The following is a 15123-nucleotide window of genomic DNA, read 5'->3' as shown; positions in this document are numbered from 1 at the left end:
ATCTGAAAAACTGTGATCCATAAATCATTGTCAAGTGGAAAACTGTCTAATGTTGTTAGTAAAGAGAAAGCACAAAATAGAAGGAACGGATTAGCTTAAGGAACCCCAAGGCATTTACCTAACTGATGTAAAACACCATTCCTTTTGGAGAAAAACTTCAGCACCCCAGAGATAAGTATAATCATACACCAGCAAAAGACTTTAGATTAATGAAGAAAGAGGGCTGAGGTGTTAAGAATCTCCTCTGCTACCTCATTTTACCTCAGACATATGCCTGTCTACAGGTACTGAGTATAGACATCTCAAGACCTTTAGAGAATATGTAGTTTTAACTTGTTGAGCAATAACCAAATGCCAAACATTTGGCATAGAATGTCGAAAAGCCCTTTCAACAGTTTTGCAAAGTTGGTATAATCATCTCTACTCCAAGAGTGGTAAAACTGTAGATTAACAAAGTTAAGCAATTTTTCCAAGATCACACATCTAGTAAGTGTGGAATTTGAACCTAGATGTCCCCGACTATAAAATCCATGTTTTTCACAACACCAGGCTGCTTCATGAAGTTGTCCTAAGCTGTGAAAATGATTTTACTTTTTTTTTTCACATTATGGGATGGCCTTGGGATATAAATGCTTTCTAAAGAAAATTCTTCAGTAGAAGGTATAAAATTGGATCTAATAACACATAGGTTGTCCAGCCACATGTCATATCTGTATAACAGAGCTTGTCAGAAACATGTCAAAGGTAATGTTCACATTAAAATTAAAATAAGACAAAACGTTGGTTTGGAAACTCAGGGCTGCTCATAAACTATCTAACCCAGTAATTTGGGAGTTATGAGAATTAAGGAATTAAGAGTAGGAAGAAAAGTAACTAAGGTAGTAATTAAAATGAAAACCTGAAATGATGAAATAGATTATATGTACTAATATCAATGTTTCATTGAACAGGGAGAAGAAATAAACATATTGGGCCTTATGCAATAGAAATACATCTTCCAAAGCATATCTGCTGTGTGCCTAGGTAAGTGTGGCTAGATAGTGTGCATAGGTAAAAAAAAAAAAGTAGAAATAAAGAAATAAGAGAGGAAATAAAATTATGTTCAACCTGAACTCAGGATCATCAAGGCCTTACAGAATTTTTAAGCTGAAATTATGGGGAGATCCTCTCTTCTATATTTATCTCCATAATTAAATAGATGAGTAGGTATGATAGATCTATTTGGCATAATACATTGCAGTAAATATTCCTATGAAAATTAAGCACGTTTACTCTGAGCATTAAGAGGAAATCGTTTCCCAATGCCCTGAACAATTCAATATTCCCAAGTCAAACTTTCTTTCTACTCTAGAAGAAAACGGCCTCTCTGATCAAAACAAATCAAGTAAACATCTAAGAATTTACTGAGTACTTTCCCACTGCTGTAGATATAGCTTATCTGACCTGTGTCATAGAAGCTACTCCAAAACCAATAATTAAAAATCTGTATTTCTTTTTAAATATGCAATGGGGACTTTAATGAATGTAAAGATTTTGTAATTTGTTAAAATATATTCCAATGTTCTAAGGTGAATAGATTTTTATTCCCCAAATCCTGGAAACATTCATGACTCCAGGGCACTAAGACAGTCATTGTTCATTCCATTTACTTGTCTGGTCCATGAGTCTAACTGATCTTTAAATTTTATTTTTTTATAAGAGTACAGTGCACTGCTTACAAGCATAGTCTTTCCAATTAGGAAGAACATGGCTACAGAACTTTGGTTTCATCAATGAACTGGTCTCTCAAGTGTTGAACTATAATAAATTAATTTTTAAAAACCATAAAACAAGGCTAAGTTAGAACTTGCCAGAGTGAAGAGGGCCCAATAAATAACACATTTTCCTACCTGAACTCTCAATCAATAGAGAAATTCAAGAAGTTAGAATATGGAGATCAAAATACCTCCCTTATTATCAATAAAACTTATTTTCATGATTGTGATTTATGCTTATGAGCAAGTAAATGGACCTCTGGTGATGAAACCACAAGGTTACAAATTATCATACATGCCTGACCTATAAATTGTACAGCAATGAACACAGTAGATCATATACTGCATGCTCGTTGGACTTCACTCCTGAGAAATAAGAACTGTCCTGCAAAGCATGCTCAACTTTACCAAAGAAGTCACTCCATCCTCCCTGGTGAGGAGACAGTAAAAGAGCAAGAGAGAACAAGAGAATCACAGAAATAGATGTCCCTCTGCAAAGAAAGGAATGTTAGGGGTGGGAAACAAGTGCCCCTTACAGCCACGTTTTAAAGGAGTGTAGTTTTATTTTTATTTATTTTTTAAAGATTTTATTTACTTTTCTGTGAGAGAGAGAGAGAGAGAGAGCACAAGCAGGGGAGGGACCGAGGGAGAAGCAGACTTCCCAAGGAGCAGGGAGCCTGATGCCAGCTTGATCTCAAGACCCTAATATCATGACCTGAGCTAAAGTTAGACGCTTAACTGACTGAGCCATCCAGGTGCCCCAAGGAGAGGAGTTTTAAATTAGAAAATCAATACAAAGTGCTTAACATAGTAAATTTTCAATAAATATAAAGTTGCATTTTATTTTGTATTAAGTCATAGAGTTTTTTTTTTTTTTAGTCATAGAGTTTTGTATATGATAATATCCTTTATTCTGCTTTTCTTTTTAAAATAAAACACTTCAACAATGCCTAAATTGGTAAATGGAATAAAATGTTTGTTAAACATGTGAATTATAGGCCTATTTGTGTTTTCTCTGTTTTCAAAATTTAGAAAATATTTTCCTCATTAGCATTTCCAGACCCCCAACTTCATAAGTAAAGGAAACTTCTATTACTATACATAAGATTTATACAGCAAAGTCTAAAATGCTGATGAGAAAACGATTAGATAGACACTCTTATATCTGTCACACACACTGTTAGTGGGAGCTATAATTATATCTAGAGTTCAGTTTTACAAGACATGTGAAGAACTTTAAAAATTACTTCAAGTATTTTGATGATAATTATACTTGGGGAAATATCTGAAAAACTAACAAAATAGGAAAAATGATTATGAACCATAATTTTGATATCAGGGATATTTCAAATACTAAAAAGCTAAGAAATGTCTTTGACAATATGAGCATAGGTTAAACTTTGCTGGTATACCTTTTATGCATCAGTGAAACTTGCTCTAATGAAGAAGTTTATCATTAGGAGAAGTAATTATAAAGTGAAAAAGAAATTCATGAAATTATATATTCAATTATTGAATAAAATATATTCTATATTTACTAAGTACTAAAATTTATATAGAGAGGCAAAAGAACCAGAATATCCAGCACAATACTGAAAGAAAAGAACAGAGTTGAAAGACTGACATCGCCTGACTTCAAAACTTACTGTAAAGTTGCAGTAAACAAGACAATGTAGAATTAATGAAAGAACAGACGAACAGATCAATGGAACAGAGTAAAGAACTGAGGGTTAAATGTACATAAATATAGTCAACTAATCTTTGACAAAGGAGCGAAGGCAATATGATGGAGCAAAGATAGTCTTTTCAACAAATGGTGCTGGACATCCACATGCAAAAAACTGAGTCTAAACACAGACTTTACACTCCCACAAAAATTAATCAAAGTAGACCAGACATTTAAATGTAAAATGAGGGCAGCCCCGGTGGCTCAGTGCTTTAGCACCGCCTTCAGCCCAGGGCGTGATCCTGGAGACCTGGAATCGAGTCCCACATCAGGCTCCCTGCATGGAGTCTGCTTCTCCCTCTGCCTGTGTCTCTGCCTCTCTCTCTCTCCTCTCTCTGTCTCTCATGAATAAATAAATAAATAAAATCTTAAAAAAAATAAAACATAAAAAAATAAATAAATGTAAAATGAAAAAGATATAAAACTTCTAGAATATTATAAGGAAAAATTCTAGATGGTTTTGGGTGTAATAATTACATTTTATATACAAAACCAATGGCAAAGTCCATGAAAGAAATACTTGATAAATTGGTCTTCATTAGAGTTAAAACCCTCTTCTCTATGAAGGGCACTGTCAAGAGAATGAGAAGACAGCCAATAGAGAGTGAGAAAAAGATTTACAAAATATATACTTGATAAATGACTGTTATAAAAAATATACAAAGAACTCTTCGAACACCTGGGTGGCTCAGTGGTTAAGCGTCTGCCTTTGGCTCAGGTCATGATCCCTGGGTATTGGGATCAAGTCCCACATCAGGCTCCTGGCAGGGAGCCTGCTTCTGCCTATGTCTCTGCCTCTCTCAGTTTGGAAGCAACTGAGATGTAATTCAGTATATGAAAGGATAAATGAACTGTGGTACATCCAGACACTGGGATATTAATTAGTACAAAAAAGAAATGAGCTATCTAGACATAAAAGGACATGGAGGAAGCTTAAGTGCATATTAATGAGTGAAATTACTAAGCCAAAATGAAAGACAACATACTATATGATTCCAATTATATGACATTCTGTAAATAGCAAAAATATGGAAACAACTAAAAGATCAGTGGTTGCCAAGGATTAGGGGAAGACAGGGATGAATAAAGGAAGCATAAAGGATTTTTAAAGCATTGCAATTATTCTGTGTGGTACAGTAACAGTGGCTATCTCATATGTAATTATTAAAACCCATCCATAGAACACCAAGATTGAACCCTAATATAAACTATGGACTTTGGGGGATAATGATATTCAATGTAGTTTCATCCATTGTAATAAGTGTACTACTCTGATATAGGATGGTGTTGGTAGGGGAGGCTGTGCATATGTTGGAGCAAGGAGTATATGGGAGTTCTCTATGCTTCCCACTCAATTTTGCTGTGAACCTAGAAGTGCTCTAACAAGAAGGCTATCTTTAAGAAAATAAAATAATGATTTTGATATAGCATTCTTAGTTTATTTTCTTTAAAACATGATAAAAACATGGATAACATGATGCATTGTTTCACTTTTAAAATTCATATTTCCACTTATCTTCACCTCTAAGCTGCAAAAATAACTTTAGACTCTATCTCAAATTAATTATTGAGTTTCTGGTAATATTTAGTGCCAATTAGTCTTTGACGTTTCAAATTAGAAAAAAAAATCTGTTTTAAACAAAGTTTTACCCTTTCTGCTGTTTTATCTTTTAACCTTTTTCTTAAACAGGAAAATGAGTTATGAGAGCTTTACTTTAACAGTTTTCATTTTAACTTAACACTAAAATCACTAAAACAATATACACAATATAGCTTCTTTTCTCCCCTGATTTTTTTTAAGGCTTTATTATGTTTTCATGAGAGACAGAGAGAAAGAGAGGCAGAGACATAGGCAGAGGGAGAAGCAGGCTTCGCGCAAGGAGCCCAATGTGGCACTTGATCCCAGGACCCTGGGATCACAACCTGAGCTAAAGGCAGATGCTCAACCGCTGAGCCACCCAGATGCCCCTTTCCCCCTGATATTTTAAACTAATGGTTCTCTGTTTTCTTTTAAAGCATTACAAAAGTCATCCAGAAGTCAATTCCTTCTACCATCTTCTGGTGTACAATTCTCCCACGACATTTTAATCCGCAGATTGTAGCTATAACGCATTCCCTGACCCATTTAATGAGATTATTGCTATTGCTAGTTCAATAAGATTAAAACAAAATCTGCAGAACTGTTGTCCATTAAAATCCTGTCTACTAACCTCATCACTTGGAGGGGGGAAGTGGTGGTGGATCTGTTTAAATACTTGCAAATTAGAAAGAATGAATCATTCTGAATTATATGCCATATGCTAAGGTCTTTATTTAGTATGTTCAAAAAAAGTATCCATTAAAGATAAATACTCTGCAGAACTAGAAAGCTTTTCAGAGGATAAAGTCCTGTTTGCACAATACAGAACAGGCAGTCGGGATGATATGACATTGATGTGTCTCATATTTGCTTTCTGTCATGCTGAAAACATATTCTAATCTGCTCATTTCTCAAAAAAGGACAACTGTATCATTGAAAGAATGTATATGATAATTAAGCAGCTGTATATATCATATCTTTTCCTTTCATTTTGAATGATGAATAAAATGTGGTCTGGAAACAATAGTAAAATTTAAGAAACAGAGGGAAGAAATGTGTTCTATTTCCTGATGTAGCCAAATGTTTCTTGGCAGGATTAGAGACAATTCAATTATTCTTTATTCTTCCATTTATTTGTTCACAGAATGTCTAGTATTTGGTAACTTATGGTCTACATTCTGCAGAATATAGAGAATATGAAGATATGGCACCTGATCTCAAGGGATTCACAATCTAGTTGTAGAAACAGTAATGTAAAAGTTGTATAATAAAATATCCAACACAGATGAATGCAGACTACAAGGTTTGCACATACATGAAAATTCATGGAAGACCAGAGAACTCTGATAAAGGTGAGGCAGATATTTAAGGCAAAGAGAACATGGCAAAACATCAGTCAAATTTTTGTTTAGGAAGTATAAAATAAATTCACAGAGCTGGAACTAGTGTGGCATGAAAAGGAAATCTCAGAAATAATGTTAGCTATGTAAGCAAGATACAGATTGTAAAGACATTTACGTGCCAGAGTAAGAACCATTCTTTTGCACAGTGAAATAAACCATCAACAAAACAAAAAGGCAACCTACTGACTAGGAGAAAACATTTGAAAATCATATACCCAATAAGGGGTTAATAACCAAAATAAAGAACTTATACAACTCAAAACCAAAAAATCCCAAACAATCCAATTAAGAAATGGGCAGAGGATGTGAATAAACAGTATTCCAAAGATGATATTCAGATGGACAACAGACACATAAGAAGATGTTCAACATCACTAGTCATTAGGGAAATGCAAATCAAAACCACAGTGTCTTAAATCTGTCAGAATGGCTACAATAAAAAAGAAAAAAAAAGTGTTGACATGGATGTGGAGAAAGGGAAACCCCCCTGTACTGTTGGTGGGAATGTAAATTGGTAAAGCCACTATGGAAAACAGTACAAATGTTCCTCAAAAAAAATTAAAAATAGAATTACCATATGATCCAGTAATTACACTATTGAATATTTACCCAAAGAAAACAAAAATAATAATTCAGAGATATATGCACCTCTGTGTTTATTGCAGCATTATTTACAATAGAAAAGATATAGAAGCAACCCAAGTGCCCACTGAACAGATGAATAGATAAAGAAGTGGTATACGTATATAATGGAATAGTACTCAGCCATAAAGAAGAATGAGATCTCCCCATTTGGTACAACATGGATAGACTTTGAGGGTATAATGCTAAGTGAAATAAATCAGTCAGAGAAAGACGAATACCATATGAGTTCACTCATAGGTGGAATTTAAGAAGCAAAGCAAATGAACAAAAGGGAGAAGAGGACAAGCAAAAAAAAAAAAAAACTGGCTCTTGAATACAGAGAACAAACTGATGGTTGTCAGAGGGGAGGTGAGTGAAATAGGTGAGGGAGATTAGAGTATATTTGTCTTGATGAGCACTGAGAAATATATATATTTGTTGAATAATTACATTGTACACCTGAAACTAATATAACACTGTATATTAATTATACTTGAAAAAAAGGTTATTTCTCTAGGTAATGGGTAGTCTTTATATGATTTACGCAAAGTAGGGCTTATGCTTGAAAAGTATCTAAAGAACTTAATACATGAAACTTGAAAAATGATTTGATAGTGCTCTGAGTCTTTTTAGGATAATTATTTAGTCACCACATTAGCTGGAGAATAATAATGAAAGATCAAGAGCTAACCATCAACCCATCCCTACGCTTTCTCTTTTTTTTTTAATTTTTATTTATTTATGATAGTCACAGAGAGAGAGAGAGAGGCAGACACACAGGCAGAGGGAGAAGCAGGCTCCATGCACTGGGAGCCCGATGTGGGATTCGATCCCGGATCTCCGGGATCACGCCCTGGGCCAAAGGCAGGCGCCAAACCGCTGCGCCACCCAGGGATCCCCCTATGCTTTCTCTTTAAGAGACTGGTGAACAAGCCTTAATAGGATGCGTAATTAAGATGTTGCTTGTACTGACAATGGCAGTTAAAATACAGGACGCTCAGTTAAAACTGAATCTCATATAAGCATTGAATATTTCTTTGTATAATTATGTTCTAAATAGTCTGTTGGACATGTTTAGACAAAAAGAGTAATAATTGTTGCTTATTTGAAATTCAAATTTAACTGAGCAACACTACCCAGAACATAGTCTAACATGGGGTGAATGATGCTGCTGCCATGAGAATCCTAGACACTCCCTCCATTTCTCTCCTACCTAAGCTAAAGGCTAAATATGAATATTTATGGAAATGTGGTATATTCATTCAACCTCTAAAAACCTGGATGATAGCCCCATGGAGGAAGATACATATCTAGATGATTGGACAAGTTTTCAGTTTTCTGTCAGCAGGGGCAAAGATGGTAACTTCCTTGCATAAGATAATCTATAGGCAAAAAAGAAGATACATATTTCTATTCCTTTGCTATGTGTTTTATAGGGGATTCACATATGTAAAAATACTTTCCAAGAATTTTTATTGATTCTTTGTTTGTTTATATTTTTAGTAAGCCAAAGCAGTGATACAATTATGAACATGAACCAGCCTGCATTACTTGAAATGCTAGCTCATTTTACTAACAAGAAACCTACCTTAGAGAACTGTTGTAAGCATTAGTTATTATACGTAAAGACCTTACAACAGTGTCAGGAATATAGTAAGTACTCAATAACTATTAGCTAATCTATTAATGTATTGATAAATACATGAGCAATTGGGCTGTCAGAGAGTGTAGGTACCAAGAAAGCTGAGCTGAAGCTATCTCTGCTTGGACAATTCGATAATGGGAGACTACAAGATTCTGGATTTGCTTAAGCAACAAACATAATGGAGCTTTTAAACACTTGACCTCAAAACTCTTAACTGATACAGAAATACATTTTATTTAATAAGTTTAAAAAGTTTATTTTATAAATTAGTCAATGCAATAAATTCCACAAAGAAATGGTCAATTACAAAATAGTTGAAGGTTGGTGTCATTGCTAGCTTAATATTTAATACTAAATTTTTGTCATTAAATAAAGAATAAATTTCACTAATCATGTGGTCACCATTTTTAAAAGGCATATACTCATTTTAATAAACACATTATTGTAATTAGTATATATAACAAAATATACTAATAATATTATATTTATATATAATATATATAATACTTATATATTTATATTATATTAGTATATATTTATATATACAAGTATTAGTATATATAAAACTAGTATATAAAAACAAATTTGTGTTATCTTGAACATCAGGAATTCTCCATTTGGAGTGATATCATACATCCATGTATATATTCCACTAGCTCAGATGGTACTTTTTCTGTAAAAAAAAAATTGTAATTACACAAAGCCATTTGAAGGGCTGAAAAATCTGTTGTCAGTAGAAGAACATAGAAAATGCAATAACTTTGGCATTATATTTCTCTTTTATTCCTCAAAAGCAGTCTATTTAATCATTTGTTTGCTTTCTAAGAGGCTATATACTTTCACTATAATAGTTTAGGTCAAGGGGTTAAAACCCACATGCTAAGAAAGAATCTATTCATGAAAGTGAAGGATATCTACTTGCTCCCTCCTTATCCTCTACCTCCCCTCACCTTCATGATAAGTTTATATTTGTATGTCTTATATGATAAAAATCAAATTTCTTCCATTTTTCATTTAAGTATAATTGTTCTATAACATTGTATTAGTTTCAGGTGTCCAGCATAGTGAGTTGATACTTGTATATACTGCAAAATAATCACCACAGTAAGTCTAGTTAACATCTGTCAGCATACATAGTTAACAAATTTATTTTCTTGTGAGAACTTTTAAGATCTACTCTCTAAGCAGCTTTTATATAGGCAACACAGTGTCATTGATTATAGTCAACATGTTATGCATTTTATCACCGTATTTATTTTAGAACTGGAAGTCTGCACCCTGTGACTTGCCTTCACCTCCCCTATCCAGACTCCCTGCCTCTGGAAACTACCAATCTGTTTGTCTTTATCTGTGAGTTTGTTTGGTTTGTTTGTTTTTCAGATTCCACATATAAGTGAGATCATATGGTATTTGTCTTTCTCTGCCTGACGTATTTCACTTAGCATAATACCCTCTATGTCCAGTCGTATTGTCACAAATGGCAAGTTTCCTTCTTTTTTACAGCTAAATTATATTTTCCTTATCCATTCATCCATCAATGACACTTAAGTTGCTTCTATGTCTCAGCTATTGTAAATAAGGCTGCAATAAACATGAGGGTGCATATATCTTTTTGAATTAGTGTTTTCATTTCCTTCAGATAAATTTTAAGAAATGGGATTGATGGAACACATGGTAGTTTAGTTCTATTTTTAATTTTTTGAGGAACTTCCATATTGTTTTCCATAGTGGCTATGCCAATTTGCAATCCCACTAACAGTGCACGTGGGTTCTCTTTTCCTCTCATATTCACAATTTTGTTCATTGTGAAATTCCTTACATCTTATATTTGTCTTACTTTGCTGCCCAAGTCTTCCAGATAGTTGTAATTTTCCTCGAGAAATTTTTCATGTCTGTTGTAAAGCTCCTGAACAGCGTCAGCATCAGGCATTTATTCAGCTATAACCTTAAATCACTGGCATCCAACCTTATCTCTAAATGCTGCTGCTTATCCTAACAGGTCCTGGAAGGATTACCTTACCTAAAGTATCTTTATCAGACTCATTTTTTAAAAGATTTTATTTATTTATTCCTGAGAGACACACACAGATAGAGAGAGAGAGAGAGAGAGAGAGAAACAGAGCCAGAGACATAGGCAGAGGGAGAAGCAGGCTTCTTGCCGGAAGCCTGATGTGGGACTCGATCCCAGGACCCCAGGATTATGACCTGAGCCAAAGGCAGATGCTCAACCACTGACGCGCCCAGGCACCCTCTCAGACTCATTTCTTGAGCTTTTGTTCTTCCAAATAAGGAAGAAAAAGAAAAAAAATATATAATTTCCCTACAGTTTTTGTAAATGTGACTTAAACCTTTCAATTGTCTCCCTAGTGAAGAATTGTTAAGCTGAGTGAATAACATGGCAACTCCTTATCTTTTTCCCCTAATGAAGAAATACCAAGCTGAGTGAGTAGTAGGCTACCTCTATTAGAGCTTTACCGCAATACAAAATGGCTGTCCTAGCATTGGACTACGTTTCTTACCAAAGCTGATGCTACACTCAAAGTAGCATTTTATGCCTTTGTTAATGCCCCAAAATGTCATTATTTTTCAACTTTATTGAGGTATAATTGACAAAATTGTAATATATTTAAAGTATATACAGTGTGATAATTTCATAAGGTATGTACTGTTAAAAGATTCCCATAATTAACACACCCATTACTTTACATATTTACCTTTTCTTTTCTTTTCTTTTTTTTTTTTTGGTGAAAGCTCTTAAGTTCTATCTCTTAGCAAATTTCAGCTGTACAGTTTTATATAATTATATGGTATTATCAACTGTAGTCATTATGTTATACACCAGATCCTCAGACCTTACTCATTTTTTAACCGAAAGTTTGTACCCATATTATAACTGAAAGTTTGTACACTTTACCCAGGATCTCCCCATTTCTCCAAACCCCTAGGCCCTGGCAACCACTTTTCTACTTTCTGTTTCTGTAAGTGCAATCTTTTTTTTTAATTTCGCATATAACAGAGATCATACATTATTTGTCTGATTTATTGCTCTCCAGATTCATCCATGTGTCACAAATGACAGGAACACATTTTTTAAGGCTAAATATTCTATTACATATGCAAAGACAACAGAAGAATAAATTATACGTAAGTATACAGAAGAAAAGGATGTGAAGACACCAGAAGTAGAATAGTTTTCATACCTAGATATATTTTTGTAAAGATTTTTGGCCCTTTGATATAATTTGTCCTATTTCATAATAGTTGGTGATGTTTCACTGACATGTAGGTAAGATAAATGTATAGAATTGTGGATCTAATTGTAAAGAGTTCCTTCATATTTAAGTGAGTTTCTATTACTCTGTGCTAGTGCACAGAATGCAAAAAGAATTTAAAAATATATATATTATGTATAAAGAGAGTATTTATATAGAGAGTATATAAATATATACTTATATATATCACATTTCTTTGTCTATCCATCCATCAATGGATATTTAGGTTGTTTCCATATCTTGGCTATTGAGAATACTGTTCCAGTGAACATGGAAGTATATGTATCTCTTTGAAAAAATAATTTCATTTCTTTTGGATATATATGTAGAAGTGGAATTGCTGGATCATGTATTATTTCTTTTTTTTTCTTTTCATGTGTTATTTCTATTATTAATTTCTTAGGAAATCTGTATATTGCTTTCCATAGTGACTTTCTTACCAGTTTACATTCTTACCAACAGAGTACAGGTTGTCCCTTTTCTCCACATTTTTGCCACCATTTGTTACTTCTTGCCATTTTGATAGTAGAAATCCTAACATGTGTGAGATGATATCTCATTGTGACATTGATTTGCATTTCCTTGATGATTAGTGATGTTGAGGACCTTCTGATGTATCAGTTAGCCACTGTTATGTAGCCACTGTTATGTACTCTCAAAAAAATGCCTATTCAGATCCTTTGCTCATTTTTCAATTGAATTATGTGGCTTTTGCTACTGAGTTGTATAAGCTCCTTATATATTTTAGACCTTACCCTTTATTGGATATGTGGTGTGCAAATATTTTCTCTCATTCCATATGCTGCCTTTCCATTTTGTTCATGCTTTCTATGCTGCAGAGAAGTTTTTTAGTTCGATGAAGTCTCATTTATTTAAAAGTTTTCTTGCTTTTGGTGTCAAATCCAAAAAATCATTGCCTAGACCCATATCAAGAAAATTATCCTCCATGTCTTCTAGAACTTTTATGTTTGCAGGTCTTTTTTTTTGAGATTTTATTTATTTATTTGAGAGAAAGTGAGAGAGAGCATGAGTTGGGGGAGGTGCAGAGAGAGAGGGAGAAGTGGTGCTTAACCTCAAGACCTCAGGATCATGACTCACGCCAAAGGCAGATGCTCAACTGACTGAACCATCCAGGCACTATGTTTGCAGGTCTTATATTCAAGTGTTTAATCCGCTTTGAGTTGATTTTAGTGTATGAGATAAGATAGAGGTCCAGTTTCATTCTTTTGCATGTGATTATCCAGATTCCCAACACCATTTATGGAGGAGACTGTCCTTTTTCCATTGTATCTTCTGGGTTCCTTTGTCAAAAATTATTTGACCATATATGCATGAGTATATTTCTGGGTTTTCTACTCTGTTCCATTGAAATATGTGTCTGCTTTTTTTTTTTAATTTTTTTAAGGTATTTATTTATTTATTTGTGATAGTCACAGAGAGAGAGAGAGGCAGAGACACAGGCAGAGGGAGAAGCAGGCTCCATGCACCGGGAGCCGGACGTGGGATTCGATCCCGGGTCTCCAGGATCGCGCCCTGGGCCAAAGGCAGGCGCCAAACCGCTGCGCCATCCAGGGATCCCTATGTGTCTGCTTTTATGTCAATACCATACTGTTTTGATTCTCATAGCTTTGCAAAATAGCTTGACATTGAGAAGAGTAACTTTGTTCTTTCTTTGGATTGCTTTGTGTCTTCAGGGTCTTTTGAGGTTTCACACAAATTTTAAGATTATTTATTCTATTTCTGTGAAAAATACTATTGGAATATTTATATGAATTGCTTTAAATTTCTGATTACTTTGTGTAGAATGAACAATTTCACAATATTAGTTTTTCCAATCCATAAACATGGAATATATTACCATTTATTTGTACCTTCAATTTCTTTCAATGTTTTATAGTTTTCAGTGCATGGGTCTTTCATATCCTTGGTTAAATTTATTCCTAGGTATTTCTTTGCTTTTGGTGCTATTGTAAATGGAATTGTTTTCTGAGTTTCTCTTTCCAATAGTTTACTGTTAGTGTATCAAAGCACAAATGATTTTTTATAGTGATTTTTGCATTGTTTATCAAATTCACTTATTAGTTCTAATAATTTTTGGTAGAGTCCTTAGCATTTTATATGTATAATATCATGTCAGCTGCAAACAAGGACAATTTAACTTCTTTATTTCTGATTGGATATCTTATATATTTTTTCTTACCTAATTTCTCTTACTTGAACTTCCAATAGTATGTTGATTAAAGCAGTGAGAGTGTTTGTTCCTGATCTTAGAAGAAAAGGTTTCAGATTTACATGCTATATAGGATTGTCATATATGGCTTTTATTATATTGAAATACATACCATGTATACAAAAATTTTTAGGAGTTTTTGTCATGAAAGGTTAGTGAATTTTCTTTCTCTGCATTTATTGAGATGATCATATAGTTTATATCCTTCATTATATTAATGTGCTCTATCACATTTATTGATTTGAAGTTGCTGAACTATTCCTTGCATCGCTGGAATAAAATCTGACTTGATCATGGTGTATGAGCATTTACTGTATTGATAAATTTGGTTTGCTAATATTTTGTTGAGGATTTTGGCAACCATGTTCACCAGGGATATTGGCTTGTAATTTTCTTTTCTTGTAGTGTCCTTCTCTGGTTTTGGTATCAGGGTAATACTGGCCTTATAAAATGAGTTTGGAAGTGTTCCTCAATATTCTTTTGCTTGGAAGAGTTTGAAAAGAACTGGTATTGTTTTTTTTCTTGGAATTTTTGGTAGAATTTACCAGTAAAGCCATCTAAGTCCGGATTTTTCTTTTTGGGAGGTTTTTGATTGCTGATTCAATTTCCTTACTAGTAATTGATCTTTTTAGATTTTCTCTTTTGTCATGACTCAGTCTTAGTAGGTTATGTGTTTCTAGGAATTTATCTATTTCTTCTAGGTTGTCAAATTTGTTGGTGTATAATTTTCGCAGTAGTTTCTTATGATCTTTTGTATTTCTGTGGTATCAGCTATAACACATCCTCTTTTGTTTCTGATTTTATTTATTTGTGTGCTCTCACTTTTTTTCCTGGTGAGTCTAGCTAATGGTCTGTCAATTTTGTTTATCTTTCAAAAAACATTTCCTAAT

Source organism: Canis lupus, chromosome 22, assembly GCF_011100685.1.
Source record: "Canis lupus familiaris isolate Mischka breed German Shepherd chromosome 22, alternate assembly UU_Cfam_GSD_1.0, whole genome shotgun sequence".
Taxonomy (NCBI): Eukaryota; Metazoa; Chordata; class Mammalia; order Carnivora; family Canidae; genus Canis; species Canis lupus.
Note: the sequence above shows the minus strand (reverse complement) of the source record.